This window comes from Cyprinus carpio, chromosome B11 (assembly GCF_018340385.1).
Source record: "Cyprinus carpio isolate SPL01 chromosome B11, ASM1834038v1, whole genome shotgun sequence".
Lineage (NCBI taxonomy): Eukaryota > Metazoa > Chordata > Actinopteri > Cypriniformes > Cyprinidae > Cyprinus > Cyprinus carpio.
This window is the reverse complement of record NC_056607.1, coordinates 6,638,639-6,663,572: the sequence shown is the minus strand read 5'-3', so window position 1 is coordinate 6,663,572 and position 24,934 is coordinate 6,638,639. Positions and strand designations below refer to the sequence as shown.

Sequence of the window (24,934 nt, the reverse complement as noted above, 5' to 3'; positions counted from 1 at the left end):
ATCCCATTCAGAACACAGCACTAGTTGCTTTTTCAAACTCACTTTTATCCAGAAAACATTTGAAGTAAAGCATTAACCACACCTCTGAATCTCCCTGCTGTCTCAATTAGCAGCCGCTAATCTGAAGCATTATTTCAGGTTCTAATGGTGCCTTAATGAACACCGTTGTCCAGGTTTACTATTAATGACAGTGTTGTTTCATCTCTCTCTCTCTCTCTCTCTCTCTCTCTCTCTCTCTCTCTCTCTCTCTTTATCTCTCTCCTCTCTCTCTCTCTCTCTCTCTCTCTCTCTCTCTTCTCTCTCTCTCTCTCTCTCTCTCTCTCTCTCTCTCTCTCTCTCTCTCTCTCTCTCTCTCTCTCTCTGTGTGTTTCAGGCTCTCTTCTCTCATTAATTACAGAGCTGGGTGCTAGGAGAAAGTTCACCGACTGAAGGTAAGTGTATTTATTGCATCGCTTTGACAATGAAATCAGCAGGTTCATTGATTTTTTTAGTCTCTCTCACACTGTTTTTTTATTTTTTATTTGGTGGACTTGTGAGCAAGTTGATTACAGATAAAACAAGTAGCAGAACTGGTGGCGAAATCTAGAAAAATGGTTGTTAGAGGTGAGGAGCAATAAATGAGCCCAGCAGATGTTTCTGGATGTTGGCAGTGGTTGTAGCACACTTTACTTATTTAGACTCTAGCCATGCTAACTCTTCAGAGAGCAGCACATGTGACACTAATCCCAGTAGGCCCAGAGGTAAGGTAACATGATAATGTGATGCTTCTTTCTGTTGTTCTGTTGTCTCGTGTTTTAGTATAAAAACACGGGTTGCATTCCATTTTTCCGTCCTTGTTTTTTGAGTGTGATGGGCACACTTATATACAAGTAGGGTAAAATGTGGCTGTAGGCCCCCTGTGGCCCTTTTGTTTCTTTTTCCAAAACACTGCAGGTTTACTGCCAGTTCTGCAGTTTTCCTGAAACTAAATAAATACTAAATAAATAAATATATTTTTAAAGAATATCATGTGTGTGCTTGTGTGAAACTCTCCACTATGATGTTAGGTTATACTTGGGGTTGTCAGGGCTGCTAGTCAGAGTCAGTCGAAATAGGCAGATTACACTGAAAATCATTTATATTTTCTTTTTCAAATTCTCAGATTATGATTCCATCCAGTCGGGGTGTATCAAACATGTTTGATACTTTGAGTCGAGTTTAGAGGAAATCTCACAGTGTATGGCGCTCCACTGTTCTGCGCATTTGATTTATTGCATTAAAAAGTAACGCTTGGTGGCACAGTCTAAAAAAAAAGTCTTACGGTTTAATGTACTAAAACAATGGCAAGGTTTGATTTATTTCATGTTTTAGCTGAAACTCTCATTTAACTCTTTTATGAAAATGTTTGTGCAAATGTATGTTTTGGTTTTATCTATCCTATTTTTGTATTTTTTGATACAACTCTTTAAATTTCTTTATTGATATAGTAAGGCAAACTTAATTTTGGCAAAATGGTTTGTTTCAATTAGTAAAAGTGGGAAAATGAGAAAGGAACTAGGCGCAGCTGCATAGTGCTTCTTTACAAGTGACATCGCCAACTACTGGCCTGGCATGCATAATACAACTTTTTTGTCTCCAGATCTATGTGATCAGCATTTTTGTCTGTACACAAATTTTTTAAAAAATGCAGAGGAAAACCTTTTCTATATTGTGGTACATTGTTGTTATGTTAATGTACCCTAAATAAACAAAAAACTAAACACATTTTAACTTTTACAACCACACACACACACACACACACACACACACACACACTCTCACACAAACACACACACACACACACACACACACACACACACACACACACACACACACACACACACACACAGACACACACACAGACACACACACACTGTATTTATGTAAATAGTTAGCAGTTGTATAGTTATGATGCACAAACAGTGTGAAGTGACAAATACTTTAAATCCCTGACATAGTCATGGGGTTGTTCAAATCCTAACCCCTAAGTACAGTATTAGCAATAGCAAGCAACACTAATAATATCAATAATAATTAAATGCAGCATTTAAAAAAAAAAAAAAAAAAAAAAAAAAAAAATCAACTTGTCTTTGTGATGTTTTAAATGAGGTGTTTAGTAGAGCTGTGAACGCATGTCAAAACAAATCTGCAAATAAAAAACACTGGCTGATCTACTGGTCTGACCACCCCACGGCTGATACTTTTCTTAGTTATGGCACATTAATTTTCTACCAGTGGGAATACATGTCCTAGGCAACGAGTGCAACCCCTGTGCTTTTCAGGTTATATGAATTATGTTAATTTGCTGCTTTTCACAGTGAAGGTAAGGCCTTGGTAACTAGATTTAATGCCAGAGACTGTAGAATTAGAGCTAAAAAGAAACCCATTCACAGAAAGGGAGACTATGCATGATATTGAAAGATGTGTGGACTAATTTGAATGATTCAAATGCGTGCACCCATGAAATTAATAACAACAAAATGGCATGTTCGGACAACCGAGCACTGTTAGCTTCAGGATCTGACGTTGTACTGTACAGCCTGCTTTTTATAAATATTATCTTCTGCTCACCAAGCATGCATTTATTTGATCCAAAATACAGCAAAAACAGTAACATTCTGAAATATTTTTACTATTTAAAATAACTGCTTTATATTTGGAAATATTTTAAAATGTAATTTATTACTGTGATTTCAAATCTATATTTTTAGCATCATTACTCCAGACACACGATCCTTCAGATATCATTCTCATATTCTGATTTGCTGCTCAAAAATAATTTATTATTATGTTGAAAACAGCTCAGTAGAATTTTTCAGGTTTCTTTGATGAATAGAAAGTTCAGAAGAACCAGCGGTTTCTCCAGTAACGGCTGTAATCAAAGCAGCTCCACTTATGAATGCTTCTTTATCAGATAAATTGAAAATGCCATTGAAACTTTTCTGAAGACAGTCGGTTCCCTTCAGAGATACATTCATATAAAAACCCGCGACGTGTTTTGATTTTGAAACATGCAGTGCTCATGTTTATTCAATGAAGTCAAATGCCAGAAATAAATCAATGTATGGGAAAAATTGATAATGTATATCGAAATATCAAAAATCATATCACCGTTATTGAAAAAAATCATGTTGCGACACATATTGATATTGAATTACAGGTCCTTCTCAAAAAATTAGCATATTGTGATAAAAGTTCATTATTTTCCATAATGTAATGATAAAAATTAAACTTTCATATATTTTAGATTCATTGCACACCAACTGAAATATTTCAGGTCTTTTATTGTTTTAATACTGATGATTTTGGCATACAGCTCATGAAAACCCAAAATTCCTATCTCAAAAAATTAGCATATCATGAAAAGGTTCTCTAAACGAGCTATTAACCTAATCATCTGAATCAACTAATTAACTCTAAACACCTGCAAAAGATTCCTGAGGCTTTTAAAAAACTCCCAGCCTGGTTCATTAATCAAAACCGCAATCATGGGTAAGACTGCCGACCTAACTGCTGTCCAGAAGGCCATCATTGACACCCTCAAGCGAGAGGGTAAGACACAGAAAGAAATTTCTGAATGAATAGGCTGTTCCCAGAGTGCTGTATCAAGGCACCTCAGTGGGAAGTCTGTGGGAAGGAAAAAGTGTGGCAAAAAAAACGCTGCACAACGAGAAAAGGTGACCGGACCCTGAGGAAGATTGTGGAGAAGGACCGAGTCCAGACCTTGGGAGACCTGCAGAAGCAGTGGACTGAGTCTGGAGTAGAAACATCCAGAGCCACCGTGCACAGGCGTGTGCTTTTGAACCAGAAACAGCGGCAAAAGCGCCTGACCAGGGCTACAGAGAAGCAGCACTGGACTGTTGCTCAGTGGTCCAAAGTACTTTTTTCGGATGAAAGCAAATTTAGCATGTCATTTGGAAATCAAGGTGCCAGAGTCTGGAGGAAGACTGGGGAGAAGGAAATGCCAAAATGCCTGAAGTCCAGTGTCAAGTACCCACAGTCAGTGATGGTCTGGGGTGCCATGTCAGCTGCTGGTGTTGGTCCACTGTGTTTTATCAAGGGCAGGGTCAATGCAGCTAGCTATCAGGAGATTTTGGAGCACTTCATGCTTCCATCTGCTGAAAAGCTTTATGGAGATGAAGATTTCGTTTTTCAGCACGACCTGGCACCTGCTCACAGTGCCAAAACCACTGGTAAATGGTTTACTGACCATGGTATTACTGTGCTCAATTGGCCTGCCAACTCTCCTGACCTGAACCCCATAGAGAATCTGTGGGATATTGTGAAGAGAAAGTTGAGAGACGCAAGACCCAACACTCTGGATGAGCTTAAGGCCGCTATCGAAGCATCCTGGGCCTCCATAACACCTCAGCAGTGCCACAGGCTGATTGCCTCCATGCCACGCCACATTGAAGCAGTCATTTCTGCAAAAGGATTCCCGACCAAGTATTGAGTGCATAACTGAACATAATTATTTGAAGGTTGACTTTTTTTGTATTAAAAACACTTTTCTTTTATTGGTCGGATGAAATATGCTAATTTTTTGAGATAGGAATTTTGGGTTCTCATGAGCTGTATGCCAAAATCATCAGTATTAAAACAATAAAAGACCTGAAATATTTCAGTTGGTGTGCAATGAATCTAAAATATATGAAAGTTTAATTTTTATCATTACATTATGGAAAATAATGAACTTTTATCACAATATGCTATTTTTTTTGAGAAGGACCTGTATTGTCCAGCCCTGTACAATCTATTTGTTTGTTGTTTTGCATTCAGCAAGCGAGGACAGGATAACTCAATTCAAAGATGTCCTTTTATCTAATAACATTCTATTCAGACTGCAAACTCACATTCACACATTTCCATGGTGCTGGAGATTCAATGCCACAGGCAGCACTGACATGGCCGTGATCAAAAAGATACTCAGATTTGTACCAGCAAATTTCTACTGGTTTATCGCCAACCTGTATGCTAGTGCATGACACTTACATGTTAAAGTCATAAAATAATATTTGATGGAAGACATATTTACTGGAAGGAAAAGTACGGTATGACATGTGAAACATTCTTTGAGTCCATATTAGCATGTACCGATCATTTGGTCTTGAAAAAAATAAATAAAAAATCAGAGTCATGTAATTTTATTTATTTATATATATATTTTTTTTACTAATTAAAACTTTTTGAGACCATAAACCAGGCATATACAACATATATAAACGTAAGCCAAATAACCAAATGGTTAATGCAAATGTCACTGGTTATAGACATCCCGAGGCGGCAGGAAGAAGTGTGGTTTGTTTGACCTGAATTGACTAGAATGGGGTTAAACTCAGTATAATGACTCAGCAGAGAGTCATGAATGATGTGATATGTGATACACTGATGTCAGATGATGATGCGTTTGTCAGTGTCACCAGACTATTGCAAACAGAAGATGTGGACAAAATAATAAAGTGCAGACAAAATAGATGTAGCCACGGTTTCATTAATGGCCAACGTTTTGGGCCCTATTTCAATGATTATAGCACACAGTCTGAAGTGCTTGGCACAGGTGCACTTAGGGCGTTTCCAAATACACTTTTGCCAGTTGGTAACGACAAAAACAGTCGGTGTTAGGCGCATGGTCCAAAAAGGCGGATTTTGCAAGAGCAAAGACTAACGCTTCTCCAGAGAGGAAACGGATCTGCTCATGCACGAGGTTTACGTGTATACAATAATAATCTTTTTACATTGTAATCCTTTCATTTTTAATATATGGCTTGTTTGTGTGCTGCTGCGCAATAAGCAGAGTGTCTATCCACATATAGATGCATATTACTAATGCACACTTTTAATTATACATTTAAAAAAAAAAATACTGTACCATTGAGGTTTTAGTTGGTCAATCAGTTGCCTTAAAATAGCAATGCACCAACAATGCTTAATTAGTATCTATCTAACTGTCCGTCCGCCCGCCCATCGAATCAAGGTTCACACTAAAATGTCTGAAATATGTCACAGTATGGCAGTAGTTGGTCTCAGCTTTCATTTTATAGCAACTAACATTTCGCTTTGTGACATCATTTTTATGGCTGTTAAGAAGTCATGAAAATACTCTTGACACATTTTTAGTGAGATTCACCCAAACACCAGGTGTAAATGGTGATGTGTCTCAGTTGACCATGTGATCGTATCACTCGAGATGGATGTTAATACTAGGTGTAAATAGGGCTGTAGATTATCCTTCAGTTCACTATTTAAATGTGCAGAAGCCTCAATCAGGTCAATTCACAAATGTAAGAGCAGGCATACGGAGCCCGTGCTAGAACACAATATCAACTGCACTTCAGCTTCATGAAGGCGAAAAAGCTTCTCGCACAAAAAAAAAAAAAAAAGGATTAAAACACCCCTGGGCTATTTAGTGGCTGATTTTACATAATGCCACACTCTTTTCCTTTTATTGTTATCTTTTTGTTGCCTGATTTCTTTTTCCTTCTTTAATTTCCCACCTAATGGGAAGGTTCTGGCTGCTGTTAAAGACATTTTCTCTTTTTATGGACCAAGCTTTGAGTTTTAAAACCTTCACACTTTTATGAAAAGTAATTTAACTCCCACTTGTGATTATTTAATAAAATCAAAAGATCTTCACTTCTTTTATCGCTCATTATTCATCCCTGATTTTTAAAATCTTTTAGCCTGCTTCATAGAAAGAAGAGTCATTATGTTAAACTGGTGGATAGCACTAGATGGGATATTAAAATTTCCCTCTTTCGTGAAAGGAGATTATTTTCCATTTCCTTGCTTCATTTTTAACAATAACGTTAAACTGTGCATTACACACATGGTCAGAATTGTTGGTACCCTTGGTAAATATGATCAAAGAAGGCTATGAAAATAAATGTGCATTGTTAATCCTTTTGATATTTTATTTGAAAAAAGAAATTACAAAAATCTAGCCTTTCATTGGAGGATAAGAATTTAAAATGGGGGGAAATATCATTATGAAATAAATGTTTTTCTCTAATACATATGTTGAAAATATGCTGGAGATTGTTTTTTGGTGAAAGCATTTTTTTATTTTATTTTTTTTTGACCCCGAAACTAAACCTTTTTCTGCAATTCTCCAGCTGTGATTCTTGAAGAGTCTTTGGCCACTCCCACTCTCCTCCTCACTGTGCATTAGGACGATATGGACACATGTCCTCTTCCAGGCAGATTCATAACATTTTCTGTTGATTGGAACTTCTCAATTATTGCCCTGATGGTGGAAATGGGAATTTTCACTGCTCTAGCTCTTTTCTTAAAGCCACTTTCTAATTTGTGAAACTCATTTATCTTTTGCTGCACATCAGAAATATATTCTTTGGTTTTTCTCATTGTGATGGGTAATTGGGAATTTGGCCTTTGTTTTCCCTCCTATTTATATTTCTGTGAAAAAGGAAGCCACGTCTGGATAATTTTATGTTCATAATCACCATGGTGTGCTCATAATTGTGAATATGAATGGGAATATATTTCAGATATATTTTACTCATAAGAATTTCTAGCGATACCAGTAATTGTGTCCAATGTGTATTTGAAAAAAAAAAAAATAAATAAAAATAAAAAAAAATTCCTGATATGATATTTCCCCCAATTTTAAATTCTTATTCTCCAATGAAAGGCTAAATTTTTGTGATAAAAAAGAAAGATAAAAAGGATTAACAATGCAGATTTATTTTCCCAGCCGCCTTTGATCATATTTACCAAGGGTACCAACAATTCTGACCATGTGTGTATGTCTTTACCTACAGTTGCAGACGTAGTCGATAGCACACCTTAATTCCTCACAGAAAAATCGTTCCTCAGGCTTGTATAAATGACTTTACGCCCCTTGGAATAATTTAGCAGCTCAACTGCAGGGTAAATGAGGTCAATACTAGACTTAAACCCATTTGGTATATCTGACAGGAACGCATGCTTGGAATAAACATCGCTAATGGGCAAGAAGTAACTGCCCTCCGACCCATCCGAAGATAACAGGCTGACTGTCAGCAAATATAGTTCACACAATTATGAGCGAAGTTGAACTGTGTCTCTCTAATTACTCTCAGGTAGATGGCCTTCTTGATCTGTGAATTTGCTGTCAACACGCGAGGAAGCTTTAACTACGATGGTGATGCAATTGAAAGTATTTTGTTCAACTGTTTTCGCTTTCTAAAATGATGACTTGTTTCACCTGAAGGAATATATTTGAATGGAAAACAACTGCATTGAGAATGTGAGTATTGTGCAGTGTGTTGGTTCATCTTATTTGTCTGTCTGTACTCAAAGTAGAAATAGTGTGTCTGTGTGTGTGTGTGTGTGTGTGTGTGTGTCTGTGTGTGTGTGTGTGTGTGTGTGTGTTGAAAGGAAAACTTTGAAGCAAAGAGAGCTGTTGGCACTGAGGACCACCAATGGAACCTCTGCAGTGAATGGGTGCCATCAGAATCAGAGTCCAAACAGCTGATAAAAATGTCACAATAATCCACACAAGTCCATGCATGTGTTTGTAAGAAACAAGTTCATCAAAACAAAGTTGTCCCATCTGAATCAGAAGAGAAATATGCACAGATCAAGCAATGTTCCCTCTAATTCATTTTCTTGCTGAGCAAAACTTCTCTTTTGGGTGAACATTTTGGCCACCTGAGCAAAAAGTTTCTTTATACCAGACCTGTACAGCGCACACACACAAAAGTGGGTAACTTTTAACTTTGTGCTTTTTGATATAAAACCTAACAAAAATAATCACATTTTATATAACCTTATAAAATTTTTTTTCTTTGTTGTTTCAAACTGAAACATTTAAACATATAGTGCTGTGTTACCAAGAATTTCTGTTAAAAGTCATTTTTAAAAAATCTCATGCAGAACAGTTTAGTTCTTTATAATAATATAATATAATATAATACAATATCAAACTGAAACATTTAAACAGATAGTATTAACCTTTTTCTTGTCGTAAAAATGGGTGCGGCCATTTGTAAATTCTATGGATGTGGCTTCCGGTCTCATCTGCGTCCAGCTATTTTTAGCTGTACAAAACAGTTCGTTTTGCTGCTTGATATTGAAAGTTGGTGTGTCTTATCATATAACTTAATAATTAACACACTTTAACCACATTCAACTACACAAACTTAATATCCAAATCAATCATCATAGAGCCAACAAGAGCATTAAATCCGCATTCACCGATTCTAACTTTATAGTGAAATCCAACATTATGGTGGTTTGCCCGAGCATTGCATTGTTTCCTGTCCATATATATTTTTTTCGTCTACGATGCAAGAAGTGTGTGAATGCACTTGTAAAGTGCTGTTTACAAGTGAAAATGTCCAAAACAGTTTAAAACATTTTTTTTTCTCTGGAGGACAACAGGGGACTTTTTCACTGGAGGAAATATTGTTATGTTATTATGGATTATGGACTTGTATTTTGGCCACAAGTGATGGTTTAAAGTTAAAATGCTTTAATAATGGATTTGTTCCTTACAAACACAGCTTTCCATTTCACGAGATGTTAATTGATGGACTGGAGTCATGTGAATTACTTGTGGATTTTTGTGATGTTATTATCAGCTGTTGGGATCCTCATTCTGACGGCACCCATTCACTGCAGAGCATCCTTTGGTGAGCAAGTGATGTAATGCTGCCTTTCTCCAAATCTGTTGCCATGAAGAAACTAACTGAACATGAATGTACCATCATATATAAGCAATGTGTGAATGCTCTCTTCAAATTGTTTCCCTATCATAACTAGAGAACCTGAAAGAGAGCATTGACCTTGTAGTCAGTTAACAGTAATGTTCAATATATCGCTTCTTAAGGCAGCTATGAGAATGCAACATGTACTTGCATTATGCACTATGAACAGCTTGCAAACGCATTTCCAAACTCAACGACTCGTGAAATCGAGCTTGTGTTGCTTGTTAATTAGGGAAGGACCAAAGACAGCTTATTGTCATCTCATTTGCATACCACATATGTAAAATAATTCAGTATAGAAGCCATTAATGCTATAAGACACTAGCATTGGGAGAGAGTTGGGAATTTCTGCCCACATACACATCAAAAGCAGCGCTGCAGCTAAAAATAGACAAGAACCTCTGGAGCTTCTCAAGATATGTTGGGTAAATCTCCCTGGAAGAAAGAAAAAAAAAAAATGTTCCAACAGGACCAAATCTGGGAAAAACAGTCAAGGTGCCCCTGCGCTACGCTTAAATGCCTTTGTATGTTGACACTTTCTACAGCTGTTTCAATACTCCTATTCTTGGTGCTAAAAGGCTTCGCTTGTTCTCCAGGTTTGAGATTGCTGCCATCAGTTAAGCAGTCCCTCCTGCCCTCTGCTTAGATCATTATCGCTGGGGCACGGGCCGGCAAAGCACACTAAAAAAACGCTGCTGTTACAGTAATCGCGGCGGTTAATGGCCATGATCGTTGCGTTGAAGACACAGTTCCGTCTGAAGAAGTCCTCCTGAGTGCAGTGCCTCAAAGAGGAAAAGATACAGACACCTAGACATCTAAAAGTGTCTTACATTAAGTACTTTTTCTTGTAGACATGTTCATCCTTCACAGAGAGGCCGAGAGCAAGGGAGCACGTCGCTGAAAACACACACGCTCAAAAATACATTTGTATTTTTCAACTTCACTCGCTTCAGAAAAAAATAAATAAAAAAATACTTCGTATTCCTTACGTGGCACATGCATTTTTGATGCTCACTGGTGTCACATTAAAATCCTCCCTCCTTACTTATACTCCATAATTGAAGACGTACCTGTATAATTCCCTGTGATCTCAGCTTTTGAACCTTCTAATGATGGTTCAAGTCATTCAATGATTGAATCTTCTGCCTTTGAAAAGAAAGGAAGGTGGATGGTTTTTCGGTGATGTTTTTTTTTTTTCTAAAAATTTTGGACACTGAGCAGCGAAGCCCCCCGTGGCATTGGAGTGGTGGTACCATGTCAGGTAGGAAATCTCAGCTGGTAAGGCAAAGGTTGCAGCTTTGATCCCAAAAGTGTGCAAAAGAGGAGATTACATATTTCATATACTAAAAGGTACTATATCGCAACTGAGCATTCAAGAATGACACTTAAAGGTATTAAAGCTGTCAAGTAAAGCATTGCCTGCACTCTCACTCACTCATTTTTTTTTTTTTTTTTTTTTTTTTTATTAATTAACATACTGTACGTTTTACCCTTATAGTCAATTACTTATTTTTTTTATGTACTGAAGCTGTACTTTATGACAATACTTCATATAAATAATTAATAATTCTCTGATGTATTTCAGCAGGTCACATACTTATTCATTATCTGGCCTTTTTTTTTGTTTTAACACATTTATGCTATTCCAGTATACAGAGCCCTTGACATGCCGAAAATTATGGACATGAATTAAGAAATTTGTTCCTTTTGTATTAATTAAAACGTGTTTAAATAATAATTAAACCATGTTTTAAACAAAAAAAAAAAAAAAAAAAAATACGGTTTCGTATTTTGGCAAGAATTAAACACAGGAAAAAAAAAAAATTAAAAAATAAAAAAAAAAAATAATAATAATAAAAAAAATAATACTACTAATAATAATTAATTAAACAACCCAGTACAACTTAAGAATGTTGTCATTTAATTAGAAAACAACCCCTGATTCACAAAATTCATTTCCAAATGCAGGAATCGGGTAGAGACTTGCAAATCTAGGCCCTAGCCTGGCTCAATTGGTTGACAGTTTACCAGTATCCTCGGTCCGAGTCCGACTGGAGCCCAGGTCTTTTCTCTCTCTCTGGCTTCCTATTACACAGCTGCTGATGCAGCCATTAACATAGTTCAGTTTTGTTTTTAACTGTTTCATTATCAATTAATTAATTTAGAAAAATGTTTGGAACATTTTTTTGCTTGTTAAATTCAAGTTATTTTTATTTATTTATTTATTTAGTGAGGACAAAGCAGATAGCGGCTGACAGCAGAGTTGATTAAGTTTGGTCAATTTACCTTCCTCAAATCATCACGACTTGCTTAAAATAAAATCTATGGATATAAAACACTTCAAGCATTTCAAAATGCTAGTTTAAACATTTAGATAAAAGTTTGCTGTTAGGCATAGGATCTAAGTGGAGAGTGGAAGCTGAAGTGCGCGTAATGCACGGAGGTGCCAGCAAGATCACTTGTATTTTGTTCTTCAGTAGGAACAACTTGAAGTACACTTTAATTTTTGCTCATACAGATAAGACTAATACTTCATTTGGAACTATAAATGGTCTACTCTTATTTTTGTGTGCACACAATATCAACAAAACTTTGTGCTTTTGTATATAGAAATCAAACAAGAGACACATTTTGCCATCTCACTCTGCGTGAACAGCGGAGCTCGTGCTGAAATGCAAGGCTCTAAAATCAGGTGCAGTTTAGCTTTTGCCATGTCCGAAACTGATGGTTTACATTCACAGTAAGCTACACAATACATGTAAGACTGAATCCATGAAGGGCTAATAAGGACAATTAAGACCTTGACATAAATGTATGATCACGATTTGGTTCATATTTACGAAACGACTTTTAAAAAGTCGTTATTATTGCAGCAAAAATTTGTTTTTGTACCATTAATAATTTTATGTGAGGTTGAAAAATAAACGGTGTTATAAGTCAGTGTTGCTGTAGGCTTTTCAACTAAAGCAGCATCAAAAATCAGCATGCTCACTGGCAATCCAGTTCATTATGAAAAAAATATATAGGCCTATATGAGATAAGCATTTGAACAGGCTTCATTGCACTATAATAAACACAAGAATTATCTGCATGATGCCACTGACCGTCCATTGAAAATGAATGGGAGAGATTGGAAATATGAGAAATATTTAGTGTTCAGAAGCATGTTGATCATGTTCATGTTCACATATGTATTTGTAAACGAAAGTTACAGGCTGATTCAACTTGCATGAAGTTCAGCACAGCAGCATCGGATGCTCTGATACATAATATCCAAGAGATTCTCAATTGGATTCAAGTTTGGTGAACGTGAGGGTCAGTCAATGGCATCAGTGCCATTGTCATCTAAAAACTGCACACTCTAGCCACTGAGGCTGGGCATTATCATGCAACAGGAGGAACCCAGGACCCACTGCATCAGCGTAAGGTCTGGCTCTTAGGATTTCATCCCAGTACCTAACAGCAGTAAGCAAACCATTGGCTAACAGGTGGAGGTCTATGCAATCTTACACAGATATTTCTCCCCAGACCATTACTGACCCACTGCCAAACCAGTCAGCTGGATGAAGCTGCACGCAACATAATGGTTCCCCACAGCATCTCCAGACTCTTTCACATCTGCCACATGTGCTCAGTGTGAACCTGCTCTCATCAGTGAAGAGAACAGGACACCAGTGACGAACCTACCGATTCTGGTGTTCTCTGGCAAATGCCAGTCGAGCTGCTTGTTGCTGAGTTGTGAGCACAGGTCCCACTACAAGACAGCAGGCCCTTATGTAACCCTAATAAAGTCTGATTCTGACAGTTTGGTCCGAAACATGCACACCTATAGCCGGCTGGAGGTCATTTTGTACAGCTCTGGCAGAGCTCCTCCTATCCCTCCCCATACAAAGTAGCAGAAACCGGTCCTGCTGCTGGGTTGTTGCCCTTCTATGTCCCTGTCCAGCTCTCCTCATGTACCGGCCTGTCTCCTGGCATCTCTTGCATGCTCTTGAAACTGTGCTGGGAGACACAGCAAACTTCCTTGTGACGGCACGTATGGATGTGCCATCCTGGAGGAGCTGGACTACCTGTGCAACCTGACTGGGTTACAGGCACTGCCTCATGCTACAGACAGTGAGAAGAACCCTAACCCTAGGCTCAGATCAATGAGGCCTACGACCAATCAGTTTCAAAAATAAATACAAAACCATTCCTAACTAAAAGAAAACAAGCTGACGAAAAGATTGCTACCAATAATAGGTGATAATATTGCAGAACAAACGATTTATAAGCTGTTTTTTTTTTTGCCGACTGGGAACACTACAAGTGTTATAGGGTTTCAACACAACCTGAGGGATATATATATACACACACACACACACACACACACACACACACACACACATACTGATTAAAATCTCAGGCCTAAATCAATTGGATATACATTTTGGATCAATTTTATACATTGTATTGTGCTTTTCACATTATCACATTAAATACTGCAATATTTACCATTTTCCTTCAAGCATAACCCATAATCCTAGGTTGCTTAAATCAGACAGTCTCTGCAATTAGTGTGCTGCGCAGAAAACGCATCTGCTAAATGACAGGTAACACACCCTACATCTTTTAAGGCTTAGTTTTGACATCCTCCTCATCTGCCTGCAGTCTGTAAATCTCACGTTATTGCTTATATTTTGACACATGTCATTAATGCGACGTTAGTGAGATAATGTGAAGTCTCATCACCCGTCTTTTGTGACATATATTAAATTAGATTTCTGTCTCACTACATTTCCTCACCAAATCCCAAATGGCCTGTAAAATTTGCCCCTCTATTATCCCTTCCCACCCTGGTCGATTGTGAATGTCATATTTCAGGTCGAAATATTGGATTTTAAAGAAGTCGTTCTGACATAATTTACTCACCCGCATGCATGGTCCAAACTCATCTGATATTCTTTCTTCTGCATGTTCCAGCAGTTTTTTGTCTATAAGTCAATGGGGACATAAAGGTGAGTTTAACCTAATAATGGGTTTATGAAATAGTTTTATAATAAAGTGCTTCATTGCAGATGCAAAATGGCCAATATTAATGAGCATATTGATTCTCCTTTCCTTTTTCCTTGATGTTTTCCAGTTGCTTTTTGCACTTATTTTTCTCTTTCTCTTTGTCCATCTCCCTCTCTCTTTCATTCTCTCATCTCTGAACGACTGAAAACACTGATGCACAGCCGTCTTGGCTGGAAAACAGAAGCAAGTATCCCCTCTTGACAGTGGTTTAAGTTAAATCACTGCACGCCTTTCATGAGCGGCCATATTGTCTCTTTCTTTGATGTGGGTCTGCTTTTGTGGCAGTGTTTTGCTCCCTACCTGGAAAAACATCCAGATGGAGGGAAAGGAGAGAGGGGTAAGCTCGTGTCCGCTTGCCATCTGTCCTCTATCGGGCAAGATATTCTTCTCATGTAAGAACACACACACACACACACACCATTACACTGCTGAGTGCCTCCGGGGCAAAGCGATGTTTATTGCGTGGTGTTTTGAGCCTGGTTTATGAACTCCAGTGTGGCTGGATTTTGTCATTCTCGGTAAATGTATGGAATTATTGGAATTCTTGGTTTAATAAAATACTGCCATGTGAGCGATCACTCTGGATTGGCTGGAAAATAGCAAGCTGATCGGCTGCTGACACCATAAGAACACATGCAGTCCCAACCCCTTTATCATTTCTAGCCTATTTCTTTTTTTGTATCAGAATGATGTAGTTATGGTACTGAGATGGTGCTGTGTGGGTCATGTTAACCAGTCAAACCTTTTTCTTTTTTTCTTTTTTTTTTTCACAAACCTAAGATTTTTTTTTGTTGTTTATTTATTTTTTACTTTTTAAATAAAAGTAACATATTGCTTTCAGCTACCAATTAAATTGTTGTACCATATGTAAATATCCCTATATTAATATTAAAGGTAATTTGGAATTCATTTGGAAATATCTTTAACAAAGCAAGCAGCTGAATTCCCACAATAAAATTCAAGTTGCTAACTTTCATTTAATTTGGTTATTTCTATTGTTTTGATATACCCTAATTCTTGTTAATTTGCAGACCTGTGCAAATTTATCATGTAATGTTAACTGCATTCTGTTTTGTTAAAAGTGGGTTTACATTTATATTTATTCACTTTGATGTCACTTACTTAACCAACAATGCAGTAAAAACAGTCATATTTGGAATATTATTACAAGCCTTATTTCAGTTAGCATTCTATTGCACTTTTCTAAAAAGTCAGAAATCCCAACTTAAAATGGAACGTAATATAACTTATTCACTGGGTTGAGTGTGCTGTCTTTTTGGAGGAAAAAAGTGTTCATGTTACTGTATGTTCCAAATTACATTTACCTTTAAAAAAAATAGCCTACAATTTATTGATATTACCATCTTAAATCCATTCAGCAGAATTTCCCATGATTTTGTGTGGAACCGCTTTGTCTGGGCTCTGTAAAACTGTGAGATATCTGCTGACTAGCAGCATTACACATGCCTTCATCCTCTTTCCCCTCTCATATTTCCGCCACAATTCTGCTAATCCCTCCTTTTTCCTGTTCCGGCGCCAAATTGAGCTAAAACTTGTTTTAACCGCTCTAATATTGATTCTCTGCTTTGTTCTGCATATTTTCTATCCGTTGCCTCAATTAGAGAGAAAAAGGTAATTATACAGAGTGTAAAGAAAGCATCCTTCTATTTCGGATGACGAACGCCCGTCCGCTTTAATCAATAACCTTTGTCTGACGATAATGTGTGTATTTAGTAACTTGACTCAGGAAATGGATTAAAAGCTCAGAGTGAACAGGCCAATGGACCACAGTCAATATAATGGGAGGAAGTTGGAGCTTGATATCTGTAATGGATGTACTTGGAGGAATTCATAACTATGAAGTTGTGTTTTTCCTCAGATGTGAGTGTCTGAAGAACTGGGTGAGGAAATACAGATTTGATTATGTATGATCTAGTTATTTCAGAGTATATTCATTATGGTATCTGAGAATATAAAACACTTTGTATGAGAGAGGGAGACTTTCATTGTAGAAACAACAACATCAACAACAAAAAACCTTTCCATTCCAATGTATATATGTGTATGAGTAATTAGCTATTGCTCTACAGAAAATGTATGTTTCAATATGCCAGGAAAGTCAAATGACTGGGATAAAAGATAATTTAAATTAAAAACATTCATAAAAAACCTCTAAACACAGAAACATTCTTTAGTGAATGAATTAACATATTATCGTCTTCAATGACAGTCTTTCATGCATTTCCAGTTACATTTCTAGCTCAGCCAAGAAAAGCACACAATTTTTTTTTTAAGCTCAACTTCTAATGAGGAATTCAATACCAAGGCTTTTATTTGTTTCCCGTATGCGACACTGAATATGCCCTCTTAGCACTTAATAAGTGAGCAGTCTTTCTCAAAGTTATTAGACATACAGTAGAGAGACTTAGAAGAAAAAAAAAACAGACAATGCTTTTTGTATCATTTAACAGTAGACGTAATCTTCACAGTCTACACACACACACACACACACACACACACACACACATATATATAATTGTTCTGAACTTAGTAGAGACTGCCACTTCCACCACTGAATTTGTGATGGAAATAAATGTTAAAATAACATTTCATGTATCCTAAATACACAGTTCAATAATAATTTCATCCCTTTTTTGGACAGGAAGACTAGATATGGCACAATAAAAATGTTTTGTTAACGTGATATTTATAGATTTTTCATCATATTATATCTGCTCTTTAATAGGGGTGTGCCCGAAGCCGAATACCTTATTCGGAAATTCGCTTCAAAAACAAATGACGGAAAACGAATAATTCTGCCCGAATATTCGGCTGAGACTACAGCACAGTCTGGTGTTTGCTAGATTCACAGCCAGGGGATCAGCACAATATTTTACACAAACCTCTAAAATCACGCAATAATGAGTGTGTGAAGTGAATGAATGTCAAGTTTTTGAATGAAATAAGCACAAATAAAATAGCAGTGTTGCAGTTACCTTTTTCCATGCGTTTCCTGGAAATTACTTAAAATATTTATTTATCGGATCATGAAAGGTCCCCAAGCTAGGACTCGAACTTGCGTTGCATGAGGCACAACCGAAACACATAAATAAACACTACAAACACAAAAAAAAAAACTCCGACTGTTAGTAGATATTTAAATAAATGTTATAATCATTAAAAAAAAAATTTTTAATTAAACGTGCATATTTGTTCAGTGACAACTATGAAAAAAAGATAAACATAATGGTCTTATCAAATATAACTGTACGAAGTTCTGGTTCAAGCTCCACCTACTTTCCGGTTTTATCCGAATACATATACAGATACAAATAATTTTGTGATTACACAAATACTTGCTTCGCTGCACACCCCTACTCTTTAATATTAAGCTCCTGACTGACACTGCTGGCTCATTTGTAACTTACTGTCGTAACTTTTGATAAAACTTTGTTAGTGGCATGTTTCTTGTGGAAATGAAAGTGTTGCCCCAACTGAAACACAATTTATATAAAAAACTAATTTTGTACTTTATGCACTTTAGTTGTGCGGAAGTAGTGGTAAAGTCCAATTAAAGATATGCTGTTATTTGCAAAAACATTTTTTTTTTTTAAAAAACATTTTTTTATTATTATAACATCATATTTAAAATGTTTTTTATATCCTCTTTTTATTTATGTTTTTTTTTTACTTAATCAAAATAACCCAACTGCAGTTTGAGATTAATTTGAATGCACAATGAAAAAAAACATGATTTTTGAAAATTGTTAAAAATGGAGTTATCTGTTTTTGCAAATGAACTCTTGGTGATTGTGCTAAAGTGGAACTATTACAAGTATACTTTAGGCAAACTTTAAACATCTTGCATTTATCAGTCAGTTGGTTGGTCGGTCGGTCGGTCAGTCAACACATTTTAGGCTTAATATTTAGAAATGTGCATTGTGCACAAGTTATTCTCCAAATAAAGTTAATTATAATTTTTAAATCAGCAAGTCTCTAGTAATATGTCGATAAATATGTTAATAGGTTTGAACTATTCTTAGTATGAAATTATTACTTTTTTTTTAACTAGGAAAGGCACTGCAAAATCTATAGTTACAATCCATTTGTGGTGTAAAATGTGGTAAAAAAAATTATTGATTGAATGAATGAATTAAATAATAAAAAAATAAATAACACTAAAAACAAAATAAATCAAACATGCACATAGTTGTAGAAACACCCAGTAATATCCTCCATGAACTCAAAAAACATCACTATCATAGCCCTCACTCAAAGCCCAATTGCATCATGGGATCAGAGACATTCAGAGATGTGCGATTTCTGCTTCTATTAGTGAATCAACCTTGAAAGGGCGATTATTTTTCTAGATGTAGCACCTTTGTTTTTTTATTTATTTCTTTTTTTGAAGATGAAGCACTTTACTTTAAGAGAAACACTGAAACCGCTGAACCAGCTCCCAGGTTGAGCTCATTCATAAGTGCCTAATGTCAGAGTCTACGGGCGAAATTCTGGGCAAATGTGTGCAGATGCTATAAAACCGTGAGCGAAGCGCTCTCCAAGATTGCCCGGCATACGAAAGATGTCGGTTTGCACGCTCATACTTTCCGACAGTGGATGCGGAGTGGATTATTTATGGCCTTTATTGCCTTTGTGGTGAAAAGAGGTTGGGTTACATTAAAGGGCCTGGCGTGTTTGTGCGTGTGTGTGTGTGTGTGTGTGTGTGTGTGTGTGTGTGTGTGTGTGTGTGTGTGTGTGTGTGTGTGTGTGTGTGGATGAAGGGTCTAATCAGCCCAGGCAGGTGTCATTTTCAGCTTTTGCTCTCTCCCGGAAGGCATTCTTGTATTATCACACAAATCACGCTCTTAATGTGATGTGAAGAACCAGATTGTTCGAAAAGACACATTGCACATGGTTAATTTTCTTTTATATATATATATATATATATACAGGTCCTTCTCAAAAAATTAGCATATTGTGAAAAAGTTCATTATTTTCCATAATGTAATGATAACAATTAAACTTTCATATATTTTAGATTCATTGCACACCAACTGAAATATTTCAGGTCTTTTATTGTTTTAATACTGATGATTTTGGCATACAGCTCATGAAAAACCCAAAATTCCTATCTCAAAAAATTAGCATATCATGAAAAGGTTCTCTAAACGAGCTATTAACCTAATCATCTGAATCAACTAATTAACTCTAAACACCTGCAAAAGATTCCTGAGGCTTTTAAAAACTCCCAGCCTGGTTCATTACTCAAAACTGCAATCATGGGTAAGACTGCAGACCAGACTGCTGGTCAGAAGGCCATCATTGACACCCTCAAGCGAGAGGGTAAGACACAGAAAGAAATTTCTGAACGAATAGGCTGTTCCCAGAGTGCTGTATCAAGGCACCTCAGTGGGAAGTCTGTGGGAAGGAAAAAGTGTGGCCAAAAACGATGCACAACGAGAAGAGGTGACCGGACCCTGAGGAAGATTGTGGAGAAGGACCAATTCCAGACCTTGGGGGACCTGCGGAAGCAGTGGACTGAGTCTGGAGTAGAAAACATCCAGAGCCACCGTGCACAGGCGTGTGCAGGAAATGGGCTACAGAGAAGCAGCACTGGACTGTTGCTCAGTGGTCCAAAGTACTTTTTTCGGGATGAAAGCAAATTTTTGCATGTCAATCGGAAATCAAGGTGCCAGAGTCTGGAGGAAGACTGGGGAGAAGGAAATGCCAAAATGCCTGAAGTCCAGTGTCAAGTACCCACAGTCAGTGATGGTCTGCGGTGCCATGTCAGCTGCTGGTGTTGGTCCACTGTGTTTTATCAAGGGCAGGGTCAATGCAGCTAGCTATCAGGAGATATTGGAGCACTTCATGCTTCCATCTGCTGAAAAGCTTTATGGAGATGAAGATTTTGTTTTTCAGCACGACCTGGCACCTGCTCACAGTGCCAAAACCACTGGTAAATGGTTTACTGACCATGGTATTACTGTGCTCAATTGGCCTGCCAACTCTCTTGACCTGAACCCCATAGAGAATCTGTGGGATATTGTGAAGAGAAAGTTGAGAGACGCAAGACCCAACACTCTGGATAAGCTTAAGGCCGCTATCGAAGCATCCTGGGCCTCCATAACACCTCAGCAGTGCCACAGGCTGATTGCCTCCATGCCACGCCGCATTGAAGCAGTCATTTCTGCAAAAGGATTCCCGACCAAGTATTGAGTGCATAACTGAACATAATTATTTGAAGGTTGACTTTTTTTGTATTAAAAACACTTTTCTTTTATTGGTCGGATGAAATATGCTAATTTTTTGAGATAGGAATTTTGGGTTTTCATGAGCTGTATGCCAAAATCATCAATATTAAAACAATAAAAGACCTGAAATATTTCAGTTGGTGTGCAATGAATCTAAAATATATGAAAGATTAATTTTTATCATTACATTATGGAAAATAATGAACTTTTTCACAATATACAAATATTTTTATAAATACCTGTATATATATACATATATATATATATATATATATATATACATATATACATATATACATACATATATGTGTATATATATGTGTATATATATGTGTATATATATACGTGTATATATATACGTGTATATATATACATATATACATATATACACATTTATATATATATATATATATATATATATATATTCTCCCTTTGTGTCTTGGAGCATAAAATGTAATATCACACTTTGGAGATACTGTTTTACCTTGAAAATGTACAATTAGCCTTCTTGGCTGTATGGAATGATTTAGCCTTTATAATTATTTCATCACCTATGTAGTTTGCTGCAGTGTCGAACATGTTTACAAATTAGCTGCGGGAAAGATTTCTTATTTTTGTCTTTCTAGTTCTAGTGGGCTTCATTTAAATATTACTAATATGTTTCACGTATAAGCTGTTATCTGCTGCCCACGCTAATTGTTTTGTCATTCGGTCCGGTTAAGTTGTTTTCTTCCTCATTTGCTCCACCCATGTACATTGCTAATTGCAATGTTTTGGTTGGTGTGCACTTGACTTAATTATGCAATTTAGCAAATGTCTATGCTTTGTTTGCTGTACTGAATAAAACGGTATGATTAGGGTTTTCCTTGTAAAATTTGGCAATATATGTATTTATTTTTTTGGAAGTTTTGCGACAATTAGGCATATGTCTTCTCACAGTTTAAATGAGAGCCGGTTAATTGTCTCCACTTCATAAGCACAGATCAGTTGTGTCCTTATGCGTCAGCAGTGCTCCAATATACCATATGTTTCATGGGACGTATTGATGCTTGCAGTGTTATGCTGTATTATCTTCCCACTAAACATTTTGTGATGTCAGCTCTGAAAGTTAAAGCATGACAGGAAAGAGAGCAAGAGCAATGCTAGCTGGTGTAATTTATGGTCGTTCTCACTTTCGAGCGTTTGGCAGGGATAGGATTTTGGTTCATTTAGTTGGTGTGAAATCTGTTTTCTGAGTTTTGCTCGCACAAACCACCTAATCGCACAAGATTCTGACGGAAATTGCAGTCTGGGGTATTTCCGTGGGAATAGAAAGAAATTGCTTTAATATTTGCAATGTATTCACTGTGAATTATTAGATGGTAGATGGTGCAACTCTCCAGATAGATAGTATGAATTTATATTATATTATATTATATTATATTATATTATATTATATTATATTATATTATATTATATTATATTATGTTATATTATATTATATTATATTATTTCTTAGAGAAAATAAAATATTTTAACAGTTGCTTATTAATATATGATCAAAATTATGTGGTACAACTAACATACTGTAAAATGACTCCCAAGATATATGTTATTACTTTATTTTACTGTTATACATGTCATGACATTTATTGGAGTCAATTTAATATGTATTTTTATTTTTAATTATGTATTTACTTGTTTAAGTAAATTTAATTAATTAAAAGGTCTACACACTTTTATTTTATTTTATTTTATTTTATTTTATTTTATTATTTTTTTTATTTAAAGATCGAGTGACACTGAAGACTTGAGTAATGGCTGCCAAAAATTCAGCATTTATTTCATTAGAAGAAATAAATAAAACAAAAAAAAAAACTAATTTTAATAATAATTTTACTGTATTTTTATTTAAATCAAATGAACACAGCCTTGATGCGTGTTAGACTTCTTTAAAAAAAATAAAAAAAATAAATGAATAAATAAATAAACCTCCAAATTTTAAACAATAGAGTATATATATTTTTTTTTTTTTTAGACATTCTTATGTCTTAGACCCCAATATCATTTGGTGTGTACAATTTAGATTTACAAATGTAAATAACTGTAGTCAAGAGCAATACTCTTGTAAAATGCAGCATTCGGTGGTAGAGTTGAGATTTCTTTCTGTGCTCTCTTTTAGCCCGGCCGAACTCAGTCGACTCCATCGGTGGCCCTGCTGAGGTCTGAAATAGACCCAGATTGGTGACAGCGGGAGAATGACATATTGTCTCTTTCCACCTCTATTTTTACGATCCTGTTACAGTTTGTTTGACTTTTTTATCCTGACTGTTAGAGAGGCGTCCCACTGCGGTGTCCATTAGGAGGTTTTTACACATTTCTTCACATGGCGCTTGTTTCCAAATGATGTTAGAACTTGTCACCTAGTTGTCATGACATTTTTGCCATTTTTATTCCTGTCTGTTTTATTTCTGTTTTGCGTTGCTATTAATGCTTTTACGGAAGGAGCGAAGGTGTTGTGTTGCCTTTGAATCGACTCATCTTGATGGTGTGTTATTACTTTGACTATCCACCAACAGCAGCAAGGTCATCATCCCACGTAAAGTAAGATTACAGCACGACTACAATCTGCCGGGATCGTGGTGTGAAGCGTGTGGGTTAGTGACCTGTTTAACTACCCAATACTGAGACCCATAAAACAGCCCCCACCCCATTCCAATGAAATTTCACTCTGATCTGAGGTGACTTTCTGTGTTGTCACTAAAAGAAGGGACATTCGCCTAAAAGCTTTATAGAGCTACTCTATGTAAGTCATCCATTCATTAAATGAGTGCAAGAGAAAATGTATTAATGCATTTACTGACATATTGCTCTAGACTTACTGATATGAACTTTATTTGGAGTACTACTTATGCACAATTCACATTTCTTAATACTAAGCCTAAAATGTGTCACTATTGATGAGGATTGTATAATATTTGAATAATATTGGTCTTTAAATTGCAAGATATTTAAAGTGTACCTGAAGCATACTTGCAATAGTTCTACTTTAGCACAATTAAATATACTTCTGTGTATTTTTAGTTGGACTTTAGCACTACTTCCACACAATTAAAGTGAATTAAGCACAAAAAGGCAAATGTAAAAATGTATATGTAAATGTGTACCTGCATCTCTCTCTGTCTCTTTCTTTATATACACTCTCTATACATACAACAGTAATCTAAAGTAAAAAAAAAAAAAAAATAAGTGAATTTCTATCATGTTACCAAGGAGACAACAGTGCCATTGAAGAGCTTGAGATGAAATATAAGATTATAAGGATATATATATATATATATATATATATATATATATATATATATATATATATATATATATATATATATATATATATATATATATATATATATATATATATAAAATGTCTTTTTTTTAGTTCATTATACCAACAAAATATGTTTGGACATTATTTCCAATTAAGCTGTAATTTTACATTTTTGCTGGTCTGAAAACATGATGTAATTGTTTGTACAGTAGTTAGCACACCTATAATCCTAGCTATGGAATTAGCCTTAGCTAGACAAAAGTGTGTATAATTTCCACTGTTATTTCCAGCACAGTACATCAAGCATGAAACATCATGTAAGAAGAAGTGCTGGAAATGTCGCTGTGGTTTTAAAAGCATATTTTTCCACAATCCACAGGGCTAAACATGCTCATGGTTGAAGAAACTCTGTTATATAGTATCTGGTTCACAGATGCAGTGATGTTCAGGCAGAATTGTGATCGCAGTACCTTCAGTTGTTGTCCTGATGTTCTTGCTAATGTTTTAGCTGTTCTGCTTCATTTAATGTATTTGTTTTTCTTGTCTGTTCGAATAAAAACTGCCTGATGTAATCTAATGATGGTATGAGTGACTTA

General features: G+C 36.1%; 1 protein-coding gene across 3 annotated transcripts in view; it reads left to right on the top strand.

Annotated features, from left to right (window-relative positions):
- fhit (fragile histidine triad diadenosine triphosphatase) overlaps positions 1 to 24,934 on the top strand; it is a 291,998-nt gene that overhangs the window by 26,882 nt on the left and 240,182 nt on the right. For all 3 annotated transcript variants that reach the window (XM_042733680.1, XM_042733678.1, XM_042733679.1), the window contains exon 2: positions 374 to 431. The gene's annotated coding sequence lies outside the window, so the exon portion shown is untranslated. The remainder of the gene's footprint in view (positions 1 to 373; positions 432 to 24,934) is intronic.